Genomic DNA, 9,976 nt, shown 5'->3' on the forward strand with positions numbered 1-9,976 from the left:
TGTCAGCACGACCCCTTCCCCACCTTCCTGCGACTCTAGATTCGGGGGCGTAAGCAGCTCCCAAGGCCAGCTGAGCTGTGATTCTGATGTCACCTTTGATCACTCACTTTAGGTCTCTTCCCACTTAAGCTGTCTATATTTAAACTTTCCCCGAGTGATCTCCATCCTTTTATCCAAGTCCTTTGATGGCTTGGTTCTGGTCACTTGCTAATCGGCTGAGGCTCTGGTCACTTGCTAATCCGGCTGAGGTTCTTGCTGCCTGCCAGGTTTTTCTTTCCACATCTCTTTGTGGCTCACCCTTCTCCTTCCTGAGAGGCCAGGGTGGAAATGCCAGGAGAGCACAGCAGCGCTGATGCCGTTTCACTCCTGGGGTCTATTCTAAGAAACGCTAAGCCACCCCTGGGACATTGATTCTGTGACCTCGCTTCCCAAACCGAGAATCAAGACCTGGGATTTAATTGGCATCGTTTCATAACACTTTGAAATTGGAGTTCTGGAAAATCTGGCAACAGGTTGTCCCTGTGGGTATCTGTGGCCAGAGAGCTCTTTCAGGAAAATGAAAAAGGCTATGGAGTTCAAAGCATCAGGAGATGGAAATTCAAGGACTTGCATCAACATTTAACTGATAAGTCTCTTTTCTTCTGCTTGAGTTAAAAATGACCTTCCTCTTTACCTCACAGGAGTGCTGCAAAGGTCTGATGAGATGACAGTGACAAAGGGATTTGCAAACAGGACAGCACTCTGCAAATATAATGTTATTACCCAATTTCTTCCTCCTCCTCTTCCAGGAATCCTTTCTGGGTTGCCTCCGTTGCCATCCCATCATCATCGTTTGTCACACATCGACCACCCTCTTCCCCCTTAGTGCATTTTTTAGTCATCATTTCTTTTGATCATAGGTGCATCATCTGGGTTTACTCCACACATGAAAATGAGAAGTCCAGCAGATGGCCGGATGCTGTCAGAGGACGACTAGCACCAACTGTCCAGAAATTCCAGGATTCTGGAACTTCTGGGTGAACTTCCTTGAGCCCTGTCTTGGGTTGAATTTCCCCAGCATCAGACTCTGAGTCTATGATTCAAGTACAAGAAGTCTGATCAGGAGGTGGTCCCAGGAAGCTCCAGCTGGGGAGCAGAGAAGTGAGGTGGGGAAGGGGAGGCAGCCAGCACAGAGCACTACAGTGGAAACTGAGGCTCAGTTCCACTGGGGAGCCTCTGGGAAACCAGACAGGCACACCTACAGTTATTCCACCTAAAGGCAGTGGGTTACCCAGCACTTCCACCCTGAACTAGCATCTCCCAAGCAGACTCTTGGGGCCAGAGAACACTCTCAGGTAGAGTGATAGATGCTTGGGGTAGAAAGACATTAGCACATGAGGGGAAATATTGAGGGCCAGAAGGAGAAGGGCATCTGCTGCAAACATAATATTCCACAGCCTAATCATGCCATTTATCCAATGCTTCCTAGAAAACCACCTCAAAATTGATTGTCTCCACACAACAACAACATTATTTTGCATACAAATCTACAAGTAGGCAGGGCTTGGCACAGACAGTCTCTGCTTCTCCCAGCATCAGACTGGGATCTGCTATCATCTTAGTGCTCACTCACTCACACATCTAGTGGTGACACTGGCTGTGACCAGGACCTTGGCTAGGACTGGTTCTGGAAGACCTACTTGTGGTCTCTTCATGCAGCTGCTTGGGCTTCCTCATAGTATGGTGGCTCTCTTCCAAGGGCAAGTGTCAAGAGAAAGAGAAAGAAAACCACGCAGAAGCTATATCACCATTTATGATCTAGCTTCAGAAGTCATGCAGCAATACTTCCAGAACCTTTTATTGGTTAGAAGCAAATCACTAAATCCAACCCATATTTAATTTATTTTTTGTGTGTATGGCTGACCAGTAAAGGGATCCAAACTCTCGACCTTGGTATTATCAACACTCCATTCTAACCAACTGAGTTAACCAGCCAGTCCCCCAGCCCATATTTAAGAGAGAAGAATTAGACTCCACTGTTTCATAGGAGAAACATCAAAGAATCTGCAGACCTGTTTTAAAGCCACCACACAATGCATTTCAATTTAGTTTTACAAATACTGAGCATTTCCTCTGTGCCAGTACTTTGCTAGATAACAGGGAGACAGAAATGGGCAACTTATTTGGAAAAGAGATTTAAAGAACAACTCTGGGATCAAAGTGTTTGGGCTCCCAAGGCCAGACCATGGCTCATTTGGGAGAGTGTGGTGCTGATAACACCAGGGCCATAGGTTTGGATTCCTATATAGGGATGGCTGCTTAGCTCACTTGGGAGAGCGTGGTGCTGACACCACCAAGTCAAGGGTTAAGATTCCTTTACTGGTCATCTTTAAAAAAAAAAAAAAAAGTGTTTCGGCTCCTTGCCCTACCTTATTCCAACTGTAACTTTATAATTCACATGAATTTTGCATAAATCTTTGATTAAAAGATTCAGAAACACCCATATTATTCAGGTATGCTATTGTGCATGGGACCACCACATGTGGTTGGGCAGGCTGGGCACTGCACAAGGGCACCCCTCCAAGAGACCAAGGTGGAAGCGAACTCTAAACTGCACCTGCTCACAGACAGTGTGTTCTGTTACAAGGCTGGTTTACAAAAGGACATTTTCTGGTTCCACCTGCTAAGCCATGTGCCCCTACCTGGAGGGGGCGCCTTTTGCTAATTTATACAAAGGTGCCATAATGGTGTCCTTGTTTGTATAAGCAGATACTTTAGTGAAACTTAGAGACATGCCTGAGGATTAAAGGGAACACACAGATGCTGGAAGAATAAGAGAAAACTGACATTTAGTTAGTTAACTACATTGCGTGTCTATCTTTATCTAGAATTGCTAAGTGGATATAAAAATTAGAAAGAAATGCACCAAAATATTAGCAGACATTATCCCTGAGTGGTGGAATTACAGTATATTTTTATTCTTTTTCTTTTGCTTATGTAAATTTTCTACAATGAACATATGTTATCATTGTGAAGATAAAAATAATAATATATTAAAAGTTCTCTGAATCAATCTGTTAGGCTGTCCTGTCAAGCTGTCCAGGAGAGAGAGCAGGAAAAAATCCTCCTCATCTGGGATTTGGTCCTCGTTTTGATATTTAGAAGCTTGATTTGTACACCTGAGCAAAATGGGGTTTTTTTCCCTCTGTGTCTCAGTTTCTTCATCTGTGAATGAGAAACCAGCATCCCTCACCCTGTGGTGTTTTCTTGGGCATCCAAAGGCTTAAAACAGATCAGAAGTGAACTCAGTTTGAAAGCCTAAGATGTTATGGGAATAGAAAGGGCATTTTGAACCCAAATATGTACTCCAAGAAAAAGGGTGGATCCAGCAGAAAGACCAACAGAGGCAGAACCAGGGTGAGTCTCTAGCCCTGGGTGCTAAATTTAAGAGCATGCCCCAAAATTGAGTTATCTAGGTCAATAACATTGTAATGCAACGCTTTGTTAATAATCAAGATTAGGGGCTGATTGGTTAGCTCAGTTGGTTAAAGCACAGTGTTGTAATACCAAGGTTAAGCGTTCAAATCCTCATACCAGCCAGCTGCCCCCCCCAAAAAAAAATCAAAATTAACACGAGAAAATCTGTGATGAACGGAATATCACCATTTCTAAATAAAGATGGATCTGATCCCACACTTAGACAGCACTGGTTCACTCTTCCCACCCTAGAACCAACCTGAAGGCCCAGACTCCAGTGCAGGAGTGAGTGCATTTTTATGGCCTGAGCTCAAGGTCATCCTATGTGTTTGAAGGTCAAGCCTGGACAAGGGTCCAAATCCCTGAGCCTTTAACCAGGAGTTCTTTCTATCACAGTGAGCAGTAACAGGCGGGGAGGAAGATGCTTCAGGGAATGTTTTCTTGCATGTTTTCTCCTGTCCCATCACCATCAATCCTAATTCCAACCTGTACAAGCAGATTGCTTTCTCCAAAAAAGGCAGAGAGGCATAGAAAACACCTTTAGCTCCTATTTTTCCACCTTCTCATCCACATTTGGGGTACTTGGTATTTCAAACCAAACCTAAACTTAAGGAATCTGAATCCCTTTCAAAAGAAATAACAGCTCCTAAGACTGCTTTCCAGGAATCCTTTGCTCGGAACAATAACGGATGGATTTGAAAGGGCTTTGTCCTTTGGTTTCTTCCCTTCATTGAATGTCTGGGCCGTACAAATAGATGAGGCTATGTTATTTGGCACCAAGGCAATGAATGTTGGCGCGTTGGTGAGGATGTGGAGAAAAGGGAACTTTTATACATTATTGGTGGGAATGTAAATTGGTGCAGCCATTATGAAAAACAGTATGCAGGTTGCTCAAACAACTACAGATACAGCTGCCACGTGACCCAGTAATCGCACTGCTTGGTATTTATCCATAAAAAAAGAAACCAGTATACCAAAAGGATACTGCACCCCCATGTTCATTGCAGCACTATTTACGATAGTCAAGACATGGAATCAGAGTTCTGGTCAAAATGGCAGAATAGACGGTCCCCAGCGTCACTCTCTCCCGCAAATCAACAAATTTACAACTACAAAAATGTAGCAACAGCCAAGCTTGGGCCACTGGAGCTCAGGGGAAGAGGAGGAGAGACCTACAGAGTGCATGAAGGTGAGAGAAGCCACGATGAGAGAAAGAAAAAGCTGCTCAGAGAGTTTCCAGCTGCAGCCACTTTAAGGCTGGAACTGCTGAGCACATGGAGCAGAAACTGGCAGAAGCCGCAGCTGTGCCCTTTGGATGGAGTTGCTTGGAGGCAGCAGGGGAGAAGAGGGCCTTGGTAGCCCCCAGGACAGCAAGACCACTAATAGAGTTCCTGTGGAGTGAGGATACAGAACAGCTAAAAAAGGGGAGCCATTCAGAGGCCAGTGACTCATTGCAAGGGACAGGTGCAGGGCTTGTCCCATGGGGAGTGTTTGGAGCCAGGCGGTGGCGGAGATGGGCCCACCCAGAGAACACTGGGACACAGCAAGGACAGCCAACCCGCCCCCAATCAGTGCAGGACCACTCAGAGGAGACTGATCAGGAATGAAGAATTGCATGGGGTGCAGTTTGATGAAAAAACTCAGACCCAAATCAGAGTTTCTACACAACCCAGGTGCATCGGGTCTCTGGAGAGCCAGAAGTACCTATAAGGTCAACCATTAAACCCTGAGCTGCACAAAAAGTCTTCCCTAGGGAAACAGCAGCAAAGCAGCAATTTAGCTCAACCACACAGCTCAAGTACTGGTTCCCATAGGGAGTTCCCCCATTTTAGACATAAGCAAAGGACAAAAAATTAGTTCTGGCTCAGGCACACCACCAATGCCTCAGGGCCTGCCCAGGGACCAAGTATGGAGCTGGGGACTGGACCCCCTCCCACAAGCAGGCCCACTGTGCCACAGTCTTGGGGCCCTCCTGAGGACATGAGGGATGGAGCTGGGGACCAAATCCCCCTTATACAACCAGACACACTGCACAGAGCCTCAGGGCATGTCCAGGGACCCAAGGGATGGGGCCAGGGACTGGAACCCCCCCCACAACCAGGCACACCACCAGCACCAAGGAGCATGCGAAAAACATCACCTCCACGTGGGTGGCCCACCACAGCCACCACAACAACCAAGGCTGCTGCAAAAGCAGCCTGACGCCACAACCACCATGCAGATATTCTGCCAACCACTGGAGTGCATTGACACAAGGAAAGTTACCGGGAGAGATAAAGAAAAGAGGATGTCTCTCTCCACAAAGCCCTTTCCAGAGTGACAGAAGAAGCATCTGCTGTATGATAATATTGGGGGACCTGATCACACCTCTCAGCATTGGACAGATCATCCAGGCAACAAATCAACAGAGTAACCATTACTGTTTCAGAAAGAGAGAAGAAATCTAGGGTAATTATAAGGGGGTTGGGAGAGGGAGAGATTGGACAAGGGGCATAAAGAATAATTACGATTTGTAACAATATATATGCTAGTAATGTTGATTTGATCAACATATCTCAACGTTGAACCAAAAAAATATGTATAGTCAATTTTGATTCAATAAAAATTTTTTAAAAAAAGAAACTTGACCTGCATTATAACAGCATTAAGAGGGTGGGAAATCCAATTATGGTATTTGAAAGGTGGGGCCTTTAAGAGGTGATTAGATTGTGAGGACTGTGCCCTCCTGAATGGATTGATCCATTCATGAAGTAATGGGCATGGTTCTGATGGCTTTAAGAGGAGAGCAAATGAGAATTTTAGCTTTATTGTTCAGCCCATTCTCACCATGTGACACCCTGGTTGCCATGGGACCCTGTGGAGAGGTCCCACGAAGAAGGAGGCCCTCACCAAATATGGTCCCTGGGTGTTGGACATCCCAGCCCCCAAAACTGTAAGAAATAAATTTTATTTCTTTATAAATTTTTTTTTAAAAAGACATGGAATCAACCTAAGTGTCCATTGACAGAAGAACGGGTAAAGAAAATGTGCTCTCTCTATGTATACACAATGGAATACTACTCAGCCTTTAAAAATAATGAAATCCTATCATTCATTGCACCATGGATGAGCCTGGAAGACATTAATCAAAATAAGTCAGACACAGAAAGATAAATCCTGCATGTTCTGACTCATATGCAGGAGCTAAAAAAAAAAAGTGAATTCATAGAATTAGAGAGTAGAATTGTGGTTACTAGAGGCTGAGAACGGGGGGGTAGGCAGAGGTTGGTCAATGGATACGGAATTACGGCTAGACAGAAAGAATGAGATCTAGTATTCAATAGCAGTGCTAGTATCTATAATTGACAATAATTTATTGTATATTTTCAAACGGCTAGAAGAGTCCAAATGATCTCATCACAAAGAAATGACAAATGTTTGTGGTGATGGATATTCTAATTACCCTAATTTGATCATCACACAGTATATGCCTGTATCAAAATATTAATCTGTACCCCATAAATATGTTCAGTTATTACGTGTCAATTTAAAATGTAATTAAAAGAAAATTTTAAAGTGGCACCATAGCTGGGCAGAGAGAGGGTCTCCATCTCAGTCTCTCCTGGCCCCATCATAGCCCTTGTCTCCATTTCTAATTATCAGTGTGATGCTTCATTAAATCTGTGTCCCCTACTCCACCCCAAACCACGCTTTCTGTGGGGCGGGGTTCGCCTCTATTTCACTCCCTGCTCTGCCCACAGCGTCTGGCAGGGTGTCTGCTGGTGCATAGTAAGTCTTCCATACATACGTGCTGAATGTAGGAATCGTGGAGTTAATTACACCCAGGAAGTGAGGCAAAGTCCACAAGGCCTGGAAATAGGCCAAATAATAATCATAAGAGCAGCCAACACTGATGTGCTTACAAACAAGAAGTCCTGCTCTAAGCACTTTTCATGCTTTTAGCACTGTCATCACACAACAACCTGTGGGTGGGTGCTGATGGGAGCCCCGCCTTGAGAATAAGGAAGGGGACGCACGTGAAGCTTAAGCAGTTTGCCTGTGGTACCCCACCAGGGATTCAAATATCTGTATAATTTTGCCCTGAGGCCCCACACTCTGCAGCTCCCCAAAAGCAAAAGCTTTTGGGAAATCAGAAGGTGCCGTAGCCTTCTGCATCATGCATGACCTGCCCACTTCTCTGGTATCTCCTTCCTCCTCCTCACCCCTCCTTCTCAATAACCTTTGTGGTCTCCTCTGGTTTCCCCCCATTGGAGCTGGCATGTATCATGGACATGTCCTGGGCCCTCTTCTCACATCACGTGGACACTCTGAGCATCTCATGCATCCTGAAGGTTTACGCTACCGTCTACACACCGATGGCATCTCCAAGGCATCTCACTGAGTAGTTCTCAACCGGGGCAATTGTGCCCCCCAGGGGACACCTGGCCATGTCTGAAGACATTTTTGGTTGTCATGACTTGGAATGGGTTGCAATCGACAGCCACTGGGTAGAGTCCAGGGATGCTGCTTAACATCCTACAATGCACAAGACAGCCCCCCAAGAGCCAGCCAGTTGGTTCAGTTGGTTAGAGCACCATGTTGTAACACTAAGGTCAAGGATTCAGATCCCCATAACAGCCAGCTGCCAAAACAAAAAACAAAAAAAAAAAGACAGCCCTCCACAACAAAGAATATCTGGCCTCATGTGTCACAAGTGCTGATGTTGGGAAAACCTGGTTAACGCAACCCTCTGTCCTAAGAAGTATTTCCACCTGCCTCCTGGACATATCCACTTGAATATCCCCCCAGTGTCTCAAACTCAATATCTTCCAGAATGAACTCATTACCTACTCCCTTCTCCCAACAGCAACCATCTGCCTGCCCTCCAGCAATTTCCAGCTCTGTAAATCACAATACTATTCCCACTAATGTTTCATCTGGGAACCTGGTCTCTTTTTCCTACATCAATCACTCACCCAGTCCATCAATGCCACCTCTTCAATGCCAAGTCTGAACTCTCCCCGTCACTTCTGTCTGCTTTCTCTCATCTGCACTAGCAGCAGCCTCTTTGCTGGTCTTGTTTGCTGTAGTTTCACCAGTCACCCCCTGCAGCCCATCACCCAAGCAACAGGCAGAGATCCTTCTAGGGCACAAAAATGTCACCTCCTCCATAAAACTCCTGACTGGGTCTGAGGTTTCCTTTTGGGGTGATGAAAATGTTCTGAAACTAGACAGTGGTGATGTTTGCACAACATGATGAATGCACTAAATTCCAGTGAACTGTGCACTTTAAAATGGTCAAATGGTATAGCTACCTCTTTGTGTTGGAAACATTCAAAATCCTCTCAATTTCAAAATAACCAAAAAAGAGGATCTTGAATGTTATAACCACAAAGAAATGATAAATGTTTAGATGATAGATAGGCTGACTGTTTTGATTCGATCATCATATGACATATCCATGTAATGGAACAACATACTGTACCCCATACACAGGTACAATGAAAAGAATTAATTAATTAAATGATGGCAATTTTTTAAAATAAATAAAAACTAAAAAATGAAAGGTTGAATGGTGAATTTTATGGAATGTGTATTTTTCCATAATTTTTTGAAAACGTTCCCTTCAATCTCTATGCTCCACTCTGTGGTCTTCCATGATCTGGCCTCTGCCAACCCCTCCAGCCTCTTTCCTTGCTAGAGACTCAAATAAAGAACTGGATTTTGCTGGAGTCTAGAGCCAGGGATGGCTGAGTTCCTGTGGGTAGAAACAACAAGCCAGAGAAGCTTGAGAAAACAGGCTACTCTCAGAGATGGTAGCAGATTGTGCTTTCTAGAGGTGGCTCCAACTCAATCTCCAATCCCCCACACCCTTCGTGCAATGTGACTTTGACACTCCACCCAGGGAGCTTGAGGTCTAAGTCCCCTTCCTGTGAATCAGGGCAGGCTTGTGACTGTGGCGGATGTGATTCTATAGGACTTCTGAGGCTGGCTCGTGAAAAGCAATGCTGTTTCTGCTTTGCCTGGCGGAGTACTCCTGCTGGACCCTCGAGCCACCATTTAAACCTTCTGACAGCCTTGATGCCGCCATGTTGTCAGGAAGCTGTACAGAGAGACTACATGGAGAAGCCCTAAGACAACAAGAGAGAGAGAAGTGTTCAGCCTGCCCCCCGCTGCTCTGCCCCCGCTATTCCACTTCCAGCCACTTTGTAAGAGAGACTGAACCCGAAGCACCCAGCTGAGCCCATCCTGAATTCCTGACTCTCAAAAACCATTAGAGATACACAGTGGCCATTGCTGGTTTTAGCCATACTTTTTGGGTTCTCTGTGACACAGCTAGCACAGGTGCTAGCCAGCAGCTGAGGTCTGTTTCCCAGACGCACCTTAGTCAGGACACGAGCTTGGGTGTTTATTTCCCCTCTCTAAGCCTCACTTTCCCCACTGTGGAAAGGAGAATAACAGCACCTGCCTCACGGGTGTCCCAGGAAGACTGGAGAAGATAAAGCACCAGCAGCACGCGGTCAGCTGTTGTTAGTACTTA

Source organism: Cynocephalus volans, chromosome 6 (genome assembly GCF_027409185.1).
Source record: "Cynocephalus volans isolate mCynVol1 chromosome 6, mCynVol1.pri, whole genome shotgun sequence".
NCBI lineage: Eukaryota > Metazoa > Chordata > Mammalia > Dermoptera > Cynocephalidae > Cynocephalus > Cynocephalus volans.